The sequence below is a fragment of the Indicator indicator genome, chromosome 5, assembly GCF_027791375.1.
Source record: "Indicator indicator isolate 239-I01 chromosome 5, UM_Iind_1.1, whole genome shotgun sequence".
Classification (NCBI taxonomy): domain Eukaryota; kingdom Metazoa; phylum Chordata; class Aves; order Piciformes; family Indicatoridae; genus Indicator; species Indicator indicator.
This window is the reverse complement of record NC_072014.1, coordinates 11,463,648-11,476,433: the sequence shown is the minus strand read 5'-3', so window position 1 is coordinate 11,476,433 and position 12,786 is coordinate 11,463,648. Positions and strand designations below refer to the sequence as shown.

Below are 12,786 nucleotides of genomic sequence, written 5' to 3'. Positions count from 1 at the left end.
CATCCAAGGAAGGAGACAGCAAGCTGCCATTGTCTGTACCCAAGCCACTTCCTGGCTTTGTGGAAGTGCTCTATTGTTCCTGGAGGCTGCTGTGCACGTGTTAGTTTTTCATTGCCTCTTTCAGACAATAGAGTACTTCTTCTCTGAAGGCTTCCCTGGAGCTGCTTGGTCTTCCCCAGAGTGAGAATCCATTGAGATTAGAGGTAATTACTTTGAGATTAGAGGTAAATTCATTGGAGATTAGAGAGAATCCATTTAAAGAAGAAGTAATTACTAGTTTGTAATTGTTTCCCTCTATCCCCCACCATCCCCCTCCACCCTAAGAAAGAGGTGTGTGGCTCCACATTTGTGTTTGCTCAGACCTCCTTGCATAGATCAGAGAGGTTTGTAACATACTGCTTCTGTCCTGGCTGGATGTGGGTAGGTAGTGGTGAGGGACCAGGCTTCCAGCCCACAAGAAGCTCATGGGGAAAATGTACTTGTTCAGGGCCTTCTTAGGACACCTTCACTGAATCCACTCTCCAGGAATATCTGGGGTTCTGCTCATTTGTGTCAAAATCTCTGTGACATGATTTGTATTATAAATGTTGCTGATCTAGTGCCTTATTTCTGCTGTCTTTAGCCTTCAAAGAGGCACTGCACCACGGTTCCGTACTGTCAATGGACTATTTATTGTCAATTAACTATTGTTGATGCAGCCTACAGAGCATTCATCATCCATCAGGCAGTAGTAGTGTGAGAGTAGCATCTTCTGTGCCCTGTGCAAACCACAAGGAGCAGGAGACAGGACCAGACACTTGAAGTCAGTTGCACTCCCAGCATACTTTGTACAGACTTTGTAGGCAGAACAGGAAAGTCAGAATTTCTTCTTGGGTATTACCAAGGAACTGACTTTCCCCCAAACAGGGCTCTGGTTTGACCTGTAAGTTGTCTGTAAGTGCTTGCTTTTTTCACAGCAAGCCAAAAAGGTGAATGATTTTTGATACTGTGTTTGCATTGCTGTTTGGGATAATCTCTTACATTATTTTGAAAAATAAGGACTTTATTCCTACCAACCTTCCCATTAAATAGTTCTGAAGAACAGAACTTCTACTAACCATTTAAAGTCAGGTTCCTAAACACGTAAAAAAGCCTGGCTCTAATCTGACCTGTTAGATTTGGATTATCTCAGGTTTGCAGGCCATTTTGGTTATACAAAATTTTGCAGATGTAGTTCTGTGAAGCAAAAGATGGGCTGGCCTCTAGTGGTGGCAGAAGAAGTAAATTTAGAAGATAATTTGGTCTTTCCAGGCTGTGATTTGAGTCAGAACGTAACACCTGCATTGGGAGGACCTGTTATAATAGTTAATGGCTGGTAGTGAGCACTACATTAAATATTGCTTGAGTCTTGGCCAGAAGTGGATCAAGTTGTCTATGTTAGATGTGTTCAGTGGCAGCCCAGGCATGAAGGCAGCATTTTTAATATAGAGAATGTGTTCCTATTGCAGAAATCAGTATTGTCATCCTCCTAGAAGGAATTGGCTGCAAAATGAAAGGTTTTGGGGTGGGGAGTGAAAAATCAAATTAGTACATTTTTTACAGAGAGGGTGCCCCTGGAAGGGTCAGGCCTGTTTGGCAGGGCAGTATGTTGAAATGACTGCTATATTGTGCCAGCTGAATGAGTAACTACTAATGCCACCAGGTTGATGTTTGACACAATAGCTAAATTCATATTCTTTCTTTTCAAGAAAGTGGGGGGAGAGAAAAATGGGGAAAGAGAAATGCATGTACATAAGCACCCTACTGTTTTCTGACTTGGTCATGTCAGGTTTTTTTCAAGAGCCTTAAACCTTCCTGTCCCTTGGGATGCTGCAGAGCTATGCTGATAGAAAATGGTGGGGATAATGAGAGAGAACTTTGACCTGCAGGCTTCAAAGTTCACCATAGCTACCTATTCATCTTGCGTTTCTAGAGTAGAGGCGTTGAGTGGATGACTAAAATTCTGGCTGAGAAATTCAGTGTCAGCCTCCCCAAAGGGCCCCAGGGGAATTTGTCTAGGCATCTCTTGGCTTTTAATGGCAGAATGCCATGTGTGAGGGCTCCCAAAATGTATTCAACAGGATACCTGCTGGGCAGCATCACATGCTGCTTCTTTATCTAAGCCTTATCCCAATGAATAGCTGATGATATTTCACTGCTGTCTGCCTGCCAGAGGGTTATCATCATGCCACAGGTCACTAGATGACAGAACTTGAGCTGTGCATGTCCGTTTTCCACTCTTGTATCACCATCATCATCACTGACCCTTATTTCTGAAAAGAAAAAAAAAAAAGCATCTGAAAACAGCTCTTTTTTTTGGAGAAAGGTGCTTTTTTTCCCCCTTTACACTGTTCTAGATTTGATGTGAAATAAAAGCACAATGCTGTGGCACCTTATGGTGGAGGAACACATGAGAAGGAAGGTCTGATGCCCATCTAGAAAACACATAGTGTGTAAATCCCATGCCCCTACACAGCAAGGATGATTTTTGCTTGCTGAGGTCTGTATTGCAGTAATGCCACTCTTTAACCTTGCTCCCATTCTCACTGATCTAGTTTGATAATCTGTGTGGAGGTGTGTATCATCGTAGCAATGATTGGCAGTGGGAGCTTTCTTTATCTCCTTGGTAAGTGTGTGGATTCACCTGTTCTGCACAATTCATCTGACAGTAGCCACAGTTTCAAAACTCTTCCTTAAAGATAACACTATCTGATTGAGTAGCCTACATGAGCTAGCTGCAAGGGAGCATTAGCAATGTTGTCCTGTCCTCAGATAAAGTGAATGTTTGGTTTGTTTGTTTTTATTTTATTACAAAATATCAGCCTGGTAAGGAGTCATATCCAACACTAGGCTAAACTCTGTGCAAGAGCTTCAATAATATATTATACAGGCACATCTTCTTGGAAGATGATACAAAACAGACCCAATGGTGCTGTAAAATTCTTTGACACTTGGGATGGGGACACTGGGCTTTCAGTTGAGATTTCTTTGCTTGGCTGTTTCCTCCAGGGAAAGCAAACTCAGTGAGAAATATTGGAGATACTTTTGAGAATATTTGGATATTAGGAAAAAATTCTTCACAGAAAGGGTTATCAAGCATTGAAACAGACTGCCTTTTGAAGTGGTGTAGTTGTCATTTCTGGAGGTATTTAAAAGATGTGTGAATGTGGTGCTTAGGGACATGGTTTAGTGGTAGTGGCATTGTAGTAGTGGCAAGCAGTTGGACTTGATGATCTCAGAGGTTCTCTTTCAACCTTAACAGTTCTGTGATTCTATGATACTAAATAGGAGGCTATTGAAAATGATTCTGTGATTCTATGATACCAAAAAGGAGGCCACTGAAAATGTCCTGGAAGTATGGTAGATCCATGCACTTTTCTCAAGTCCCATAACATGCAGCATTTCTCTTAGAGCTGCAGTCAAAACGTTTGACCATTATCATCTCTTAGGATTTTCCTTCACAATTTGGAAATGGAAAGCATCCATCTCATTTTTAAGAGCAAGCCATGCCAACTGAGCTGCGTGGCATCTTTGTGCATGGCCTGATGGCAGCCTGGCAGCGGGACCGGGTGTTGCTCTGGCCAAGGGAGCAACGCTTGCCTTCATCCTTACAAATAACCACCTACAGACATTGTCTCAGTTCAGCCTTATTTTCAGGGTTGCATTACCTCAGGCTGTTTAATAGCACCGAAGTGTGTTGTTTGTGTTGCTTTTAATAGAAATATTCATGCTCTTTATATATTTCTAAAATACCATTGTGGGTTTTTTTCCCCGTGTTTTTTTGCATCAAAGAAATGTAAAGCTGAATATTGGCTGGCTCTGAAAGCCTTTCTAGCTGGCCTTTCCTGTGAACAACTAATCCTGAAATCAGGCTTTGGTAATACATATTTGAACTGACAAAAGGATATACGCTTGTTGTTTTTCACATAAGATGTAGCCCTATTTCCTGAAAGAGGAGTGATCAAAGCAAGTCCCAGAGAGCGAAAATGAGGATATTGTTTGAGCAGTGATGAAGGTAAATCTGTCTGAAGCATTTCAGTTTTTATTATAATTATTACACCATTGATATGCCTGAAACATTGGTTAAGATAGGAAAAAAACCGAATTATAGGGAATTACAGGAACAGTTATAAACTGTGTGTATAGTAATTGTTTATTACAGGTGATGAGTTGGTGCTATATTTTTCCCACTTACCACAACTGTCACTCTTTCTGGAAGCCTTCCCATCAAAGCTGTGTTCAGAGCAGCATTCTGCTTTCTAACAGTATTGACTTAAATTTCCCAGAGCTTTCCTAATTCCAGCATGTTTCCCTGGGAATTTATATCCATAAAGGGTAAAGGATAACCACCTTTTATGGACAAAATTAGGTGTTACTCACACTACTTTAACTTTTTTTTTTTTTTTTTTAAGTAAAGATACCAAACGTAAAATCTATGATGTTTTAAAAGAAAAAGAGGCTTTTATAAAGTGGTATAGCTGTACAGATCACTCATTCACTTTATAGCTTCATGGAAAACTTCTTTATCATCTTAAAAATGTAATGGAGTGAAGATGGAGAGAGAAAAACTTAAAACCAGATGGGGGAAACAGAAGTTACAATGTGTTTGCAGTCCTTAAATGAGACCTATCATTTGGAATAGCTGTCAAGGCAAATTATTTTCTACCCTTCCTGGCTTTTTTGACTTTTCAAACTAGAAATAATCTTCCTTGAAAGAGCCATTGCACATGCTCTCCTCAGTGAAAAATCAGATTGTAGTTACCCATGGTCAACAAGCTACCCTGTGAAATACTCCAAATACATAATCCCAGTCAATAGGGAAGGAGAGGGAGACTGATTATTCACAGTAACCTCTTATAATCACTTCTGTGACTTGTTACAGATACTTACAGGTCACCAAATGTACAAACAGGGTGAACATGAAGCATTTTTTGTTTGAAGTCTATTCATTTTGGAGAGCATTACAAGATTTATCACGTTATTAACACAGGATATTGTAGCAAGCCAAGAACTGCTACTGCAGAGCTGTGCAAACTTGCAGCATGTAGTAAGGAGCAACAAACATGCACTTCATTGCCATATCTGCTCTCTCTTCAAAAAAGGCAGGAGAAATTCTTGGTATGGCAATGAGTTGCAATCTAAATGGCAAAAGCCCAGTTAATCATGGGGTTTTATGAAATTAGAGCTTCCTGTCCAGCAGAGCTAACTGCTGTGGACATAAATGCTTCATAAATTACTCAGGATGGTAAAACTCCGATTTGTCTTTTACAGCAGTTCTTGTTACAAAGTCTGAATGGGAAGTGACATGCAGGCAGAAGGATTTTCTTTAAAAGTTATGGAAATGAGTGATCCTTTTTTTTTTTTTTTTAAGCCCCCAAAAAACAAACCCACAATATTTTGTGAAACTGCTTTTGTGTTCAAAGAGTTGCCCTAACTTCCTCCTCTGTCCCTGCACTGTTGATGGGACTGATTTTCACCATGGTTTTGGTATAGTCAATGCTTTTTATTACTGAAATTTAGTGTTCTTGATTTCCAATGTGAATACAACAAATTCAAGATGACCTTCTTTTTGCCAGGACAGCATGCTTCAGGGTGATCAGTGTTTTCCAGAAGGCATTTTCCTTCCTGTGTTCTCCTTAGAAAATAACACTTCACTGCTTTTCTTAAGATTAACTATATATATTATGAAGCCAAATGATGTTATACCCATATTTATATGCGAGAGGGGAGGATAGCTAATTTAACAGGAACATTTGATGAATATATTCCACTGTGGCTCATAACCTGATGGTTATGTTGCTGAGGTCCTTCTTGGAAAGGAAGGGGAGAGGAGTTGGGAGACTTCTGTTTTTTCTTAGGTGTGCCTGTGGCCCCAAATGGAAAACCAATCAAGGAGCGATTTATGTTCATTAAGTGCTTGTCAAAACTGAAAAATTTTCTAATCAACAGCAATCTAGCTGAGGCCCCTCAATGGCTGGGAGTGTCGCCTCCGCAGTATCGGCTATTTGCCTGTTACAACTCTAGGCTAGAAATCCGCTGATGATTACATTAGGCTAAGCTGCGAAGTAAATGAACCATGTCTTATTTAGGTGCAACTAGCTTCAGTGTAGTCCTGCCCCGCAGGGCACTTTATAGCGTTTTATGGCTTTAAAATTAGTGTAGCTTCCCATTTGCTGCAGGGTGCTGCATGTTATGCCTTTGAACTCAATAAGCAAAGGGAAGGGGGCCTTTTGTTTTTTTTCTCCCCCCCCCCTCCCCTTTTCTTCTTTTTTGCAGTTTAGCAATTTTGTTTTGCATCTTTTCCAGACGGCGTTTCGCAATAAAAATGTCTGACTGCCACGCAGAGGCACAAAAGTCGAGGCTCCATCCATTTACCCGTCATCTACCCAGGGTTTGGGGGTTTGGCCTTGTTTGGGTTTTGTTTTTCAGAAGCAGTTGTTGCTGAGGGTGAACAATAGATTTTTGTGGGTCCAAGAGGTCAGCTCACAAAATTGGAATTGTGTTACAAAAAATATGCCACCCACAGTCTTTAAAATGTCATCCAGAGGTGCAACCATAAACTTTCTTTCTCATAATCATTTTTATTTTACCTTGGATCAGGAAACGCTATCTTGACCTCAGTAAGCTAAGCCTTAGGAGGGATTTGTCCCGTTGAATGGGGGAGGGGGGGGAAATGGCCATGAAATAAAGATGTTGTTCTCAGAAGCTCAGTGTAAACCAGGGGCAGACCTGGGAAGGATCCTGGGCCTGGACCAGTTCCAAAAGTTAGAAAAGCAGGCTTCTTCTGAGAGACTTTAGTAGCTAAAAATGTGATAGTCTTATGTGTGCACTGTTATAGGCTTGAAAAGGTACTGTTCGTGGAGAGGCTCTCAATTGGTGTATTGTGTATTGGAAAAAGGTGGCAGTAGGATAGGTATGTGGTGGCAGAAATAATTGAGGAGAGGCTCTGTAGAGTGGAGCAGGTTTTTTTTAAGATGTTAGTGTTAAGACAGATGACAATCCTGAGATGAGTAGTTTTGATGTGAGCTTTGAGTCCCATTCACCTAGTGCCTTGATGTAAAAAAATAAAACTCCAATTGAGGGATTTCTCTCTCTCCACAGTCCAACTGAGCCCAGCCACAGGAGACCCGAATTGTTGTCTTCTGCAGCATCTTCTGTCTTCTTGGTGGTGATTTCTTGGCTGAGAAGAGTAGGTGCATAAAATCATAGAATAGTTTTGGTTAGAAAAGACCTCTAAGGTCATTGAGTCCAACTGTCAACCTAACACCACCATGACCATTAAGGTTGCAGCATGGTCATTAAGGTTGCATGGCCATTAAGGTTGCAGCATGAGCCATTTCACAGCAATCCCAGGATAGAAGCACAGTGCAAAGCAAGTTCAATTAGAAAGAGTTTGACTGTCTTCTGTTGCTGCTGGAGCAGAACTGAACATGCCTGTGTAGGCAGGCTGCCAGAATCTGCCCACTTGGGTGCTTGGTGAGGTAGAAACCTGGCTGTGTGAAATTTTTCAGTTCTCATTCTTTGTGGACCTGTTTTATGTTACTTTGGTAGATATTTTGCAATGGTGCAAGTTGAGAAGAAAACACCTGCCTTAAGGACAGGGGGATTCCTACTCCAGCATTGCACAGGATGGTTAGCTCCCAAGGTACTGACTGATAACTGTTACACTGAGTAACTCAGCATTCATACACGTTTTCTTGCACAATACACTGAAAAATGAAATGCTTTGGTTTTGAAATACCACCTAGATAGCAGAGAGGCATTTTTGTGAGACAAGGCTGACCATCTCTTGTATTAAAGACCTTGGGTGGCTGTGTCAATCTGCTAGAGGTTAGGGAAGCTTCACAGCAGGATTTGGACAGGCTGGCCCAATGGGGCCAAGGCTAAGTGTATGGGATTCAACAAGGCCAAGGGCCAGGCCAGGTCCTGCTCTTGGGTCTCAACAACCCCATGGTAGGCTGCAGACTCAGGGATGCGCAGTTGCAAAGCTGCAACTTAATGAAGGACCTGGGAGCACTGGTTGAGAAGTGGACTGAATATGAGTCAGCAGTGTGCCCAGGTGGCATCGTGGCTTGTATTAGAAACACTGTGGCCAGCAGGAACAGGGAGGTGATCAACCCCCTGTACTCAGCAGTGGTGAGGCTATACCCAGAGTATTGTGTTCTGTTCTGGGCCCCTCACTTTAGGATGGTCATTGAGGAGCATGTCCAAAGAAGGGCAACAAGGCTCATGAAGGGACTGAAGCACATTGCCTATGAGGAGTGTCTGAGGGAGTTGGGGTTCAGTCTGGAGAAGAGAAGGCTGTCTACAACTATCTGAAGGGAAGTTGGAGCGAGGAGGGGGCCAGCCTCTTCTCCTTGATGACAAGCAACAAGACTAGAGGAAATGGTTTCAAGCTGTGCCATGGGAGCTTTAGGCAGGGTGTTAAGAAATAATTCTTCACTGAAACGGATGTAAAACATTGGAATGGTCTGCCCAGAGCAGTGGTGGAGCCATTGACCCTGGAGGTGTTTAAGCAGCATGTGGACCTGGCACTTAGGGATGTGGTTTAGTGTTGACCCTTCCTTGCTGGGTTGAAGGTTGGACTGGATAATCTTTGAGGTCTTTTTCAACCAGATATATTCTGTGATTCTGTGAAAATCTTCAAACTCCTTAATGGTTTGATATCCACAGTGTTACACGCCTAACATTGAACCATGTCTTTAATTAAAGGATTGTGCCAGGGAGGAACTATGCTGCCACATATTTAGTGGTCCTATTTGAGATAACTATAGCAGACTTGGATGATGTGAGTTTGAGTCTCAGCTTCATGGAAGCAGCAGCCAGCGCTTTCTTCTGCCTTCCCCTCAGTCTGATCCATGTGTCCTTCCTGCCCTCAAAAAGTGGGCAAGCAGGAAGCTGCAGTCCGAAGCACAGCTGTGGAAGGAGATGTGCTTGCTGGTTGTCTTCAGTCTTCATGGCTGGAAGCATCATGTCTCCTGGTCTCAGCTTCTCTGGCTTTGAAGGCAGGCAGCAAGTCCAACAACTACTGGCATTTGAAAACAAAGGGGAGCCCTCCAAAATAGCAGTCTTTCTTCTTGGTAGGTCTGTTTAGAAAACATCATCATACCCATTTGCTCAATTTGCATGTCTGAAAGGCTTCTATTCAGTTAATTGGTTAAATTAATTTCTGCTGTTGTAAATGGAGGGCTGTGTTAAGAAGAGAACTAAAGTAATTTTACTTTACATTATTCTATGTCATGGCACATCGTTTCTTTCTTACTCAAGGCAATTCATTTTGTGGTGCCGTCAAATAATATTTTGTGTCACCTTCAGTCAATGTAGGTTTTACAATTTCCACTGGTATTTTACCAGTTTATTTAGTCCTCTAGATAATGGTCAATGGCCTTAAGTAGTCAAATTAACACCTGTACTTGAGCAAACCTCTAATGGTAACCTCAGGATGAAAAGCAATGAGAATCAATATAGCGAGTGTATTTTTAGGGATTATTGATTGATTGATGCATTCTCGCCTTAACTGGAAGAGGCAGCATTGCCTCACAGCTGACTAAGATGAAGTTGCCAGTTACTGATAACTGCAGGCCATTACCTGCATAGTATTTCACAAGCTCAGAGATGAGATGGAGACCTTTTATAGTCCTTAACTGAAGAAACCATGACGTTGGCAGGGTCTGTAATGCCTGCCTGGCTGCAGGAAAACGCTCCGCTCTTCTCCGGCTCATGCCAGCCGTTGCTGTGAGAACTGGAGACGATGCTGATTTGATTCAGCGTTGCCCGTTATTCCTGTAGGGATCTATTTGGGACAACTGAGGCACTAATGGCTTGTCTCCCCTGCTGCCTCCAAAGGCAGCTCCACAGAAGGTGGGAGCCATGTTAAGCTGTGCTGCTGTCAGCAAGCTGAGAGCTGTGGGTCTCCCCGCCACAACTCTCAATTGCTAGCAGGTTTCTCTCATTGCACCTCATTTGCATCTGGGACATCAATTAGCATGTTTGTTGAGGCTAATTGAATGAAACTCAATCATAGCCCTTAATTGCTTGACTATGTGAAAAGAAATCACATTAATGCAGCTAATTAAGTGTATGGCAATAGATGCAACATAATTAGGAGCGAAATGTAAAAAACAAGCGATGGTGAAGGTGCAAACAGGGGTGCGGGGACTGGGGCGCTGGCTTCTCCTGTTATCCACACGGTTGGAGAGGGTTCCCTTGCCTTTGCTGGGTTTTTTTTTTTTTACTTCTGCATTTCTGAATGATGAACATGGACAAGTTGAGAAGAAAAATGCAAATGGAGTTGCAATTACTACTTTTTCAAGCTGTTGAGGGGCAGAAGATGGCACTTCTGGGGTGGCCCACTGTTGAGTGGGCTCTAGGGACTTGTTAAGTGCTGTTTAAAAGTGCTTGGCTTTGAATTACCCTCATGCCTTGTTAAAGGGCTTTTTTCCCCCTTTTTTCTCGGATCAGCATTTTCTACAACTAACATCTAGGGGAGTTATATCTGTAGCATTTGCATATCAAAATCAGGCTTGCTGTCTTCTCTTTAACACAGCATATTCCAGATGACAGCAAGACCCTCATCTGTTCTAATCTGATCAAACCCTCCATTGCGCTTCTGAAGCTGTGACATTATTTTGTAGTTTTAACTTTTATTCCCCAAGTGCAGATCTGAAGGAGCGTGCATGGGGGCGGATGCTCCGCCAACTGGAAACTTGGTGCTTGCCTCTTCTCCTCAGGGAAATGCAGAGATTATCACTATGCATCTTGCACACAATGAAAGAGGCTTTATTATTTACATTTGATATATCCCTATAAATATTTAAGCTGACATTAATACCTATGTGGCATCTGTTGTGTTTGGGTACTTTCAAATAATAACGGTGTGGCTACAACATATTTATTTCCTGCTTGCCAACATTCATTTACTCTCTCAAAGGGTTTATAGCTCACCTAAGCCTGTTTTACTCTCAATTAAAAGGGCTTTAATACTACCCTGTCACATCTTACAAGTTGGCAGGGTAGTAAGGAAATCATACATGCTGTTCTTCTGAAGAATCTGGAATAAACACCTCCTTCTCAAATTTAACTGGAGTGCACTGGTTGTTTTACATTAACTAAAACATGTCTCTTGAAAAGGGTACATGCTGAGGTTTAGTCACTATCTGATTAAGCCTCATTTTAGAGCCCAGAAGCAATAAATGCTCAATTATGTTCTGCTTATTGTATTTTAATTTGTGAAGAACTGACACTGAACAGGAAAGTTACGCCAACTTAATAATTTATGGATGAAACCGTTTTGTTCATTTCTAGCTAACACTTAGTGAATGAATTTTTATTAATGGATTGCTGTTGTTTCTTTTGGCATCAGAGCTCTGTATCCTCATCCCATAAATTGTTCAGACCCTGCCTTTTCACTGTTAATTCTCAAACAGCTGAGGGGAGAAAAAAAAAAGGCTGGTGTGATGGCTTTGTTTTGGGTTTTTAATCTCAGATTAATGTGAGCTATGAAGAAATGACTGCTGCTCCAGGAGTAGATTTTTCGTGTGTTTAGAGTGGAATATATAATTTGTATTGTAAAAACTGTCAGGGCAGAAGGATTTTAATGAGGAAGCTGATTGCTCCCTTTTTCATGGCAGCAGTGACCTAGACCTCAGGTATGTTTTCAGTCTATTTGGCTATATACTTGAAAAAAATCAATGTACAGACCTGCACACTCTGTGGGTGTACAGGTCTGTACGCTGCAGTTTTGGAACCAACCTAGTTAAATATTGTTAGTCTTTCATATAACACCATGTAATCTGGCCATATCTTGTCCTGTACACTTGGAGAACTGGCAGGTGTGTCTTTGCTGGTGGGTCTTTGCTCACGCAGTTGCCCACAGCAATCACCCAAGCTCTATCTGATAAGGAATTAGACTTTTTGCCCCAGCTGCTCCGCATACAAGATTGCCCAAGAACACTGTTCCCTTGGTTTCCAGATTAACTCAAGGCCTTAAGCCCAGATCTTTTCCCAATCTTTAGTCCAAATGACTAAAGATGTTTTCATCTCAGGGCACACATACCCCGATGTACAATGCTCTTACCCCTCTTCACCCTTGATTTTGTTATCCTGTGCTACCTGCCTTGCACATCTTCTCATACGACATAGTCTCTTGTTTCTTGTCATGTCTTCATAGTAGTTCCGGGTCCATTTATTTTTATTGGAATGCAAGCAACAGCTTTGTGTACTAAGATGTGAAAACTTTGGTGTCTTGTGTACTGGAAATACCTCTACCATCTCTACTGGAAATACCTCTTCTGCTATACCCCAGGATCGTTGCCTCAGCAGCTGTCTCACTTTAGAGAGTTATTGTTTGCCCTTTGGAAAAGATACTCATGTCCATTTGCTTTTCCGTTTTCTCTCCTGAAGAAGCCCACAGACAGTCTAGGGAATGCTTTTGAAGCTGGAAAGCAGATTCTCAAGAGCTTCTTTTTTTCCAGAAGCTATTTACAGCTTGAAGAACTTTCTCATGGATTTCTCAGGAAGTAGTGGATTGGCTCCAGTCAGTTGACCACTGTCTTTCCGGAGCTAACTAGATTTTTTTTTTCTGTCTTTTTCTTCTCTGTGGATTTCCCAAACAAGAATTAAGGAAAGTGTTTTCCACTTCTGGCTTCCAGCTTTTAGTGTGTTTATTCTAATCAGACACAATTTGCATATTTTTTTCTTTTCTTTGATTTTTGTGTGTATGTGAAGGAGGGTTCACATTCTAATTAATCAATGGTGTAATTGCACAAA

The 12,786-nt window shown here is 41.7% G+C and overlaps 1 protein-coding gene across 3 annotated transcripts in view; it reads left to right on the top strand.

Annotated features, from left to right (window-relative positions):
- AGAP1 (ArfGAP with GTPase domain, ankyrin repeat and PH domain 1) overlaps positions 1-12,786 on the top strand; it is a 375,696-nt gene that overhangs the window by 237,251 nt on the left and 125,659 nt on the right. The gene's annotated exons all lie outside the window — the stretch shown is intronic.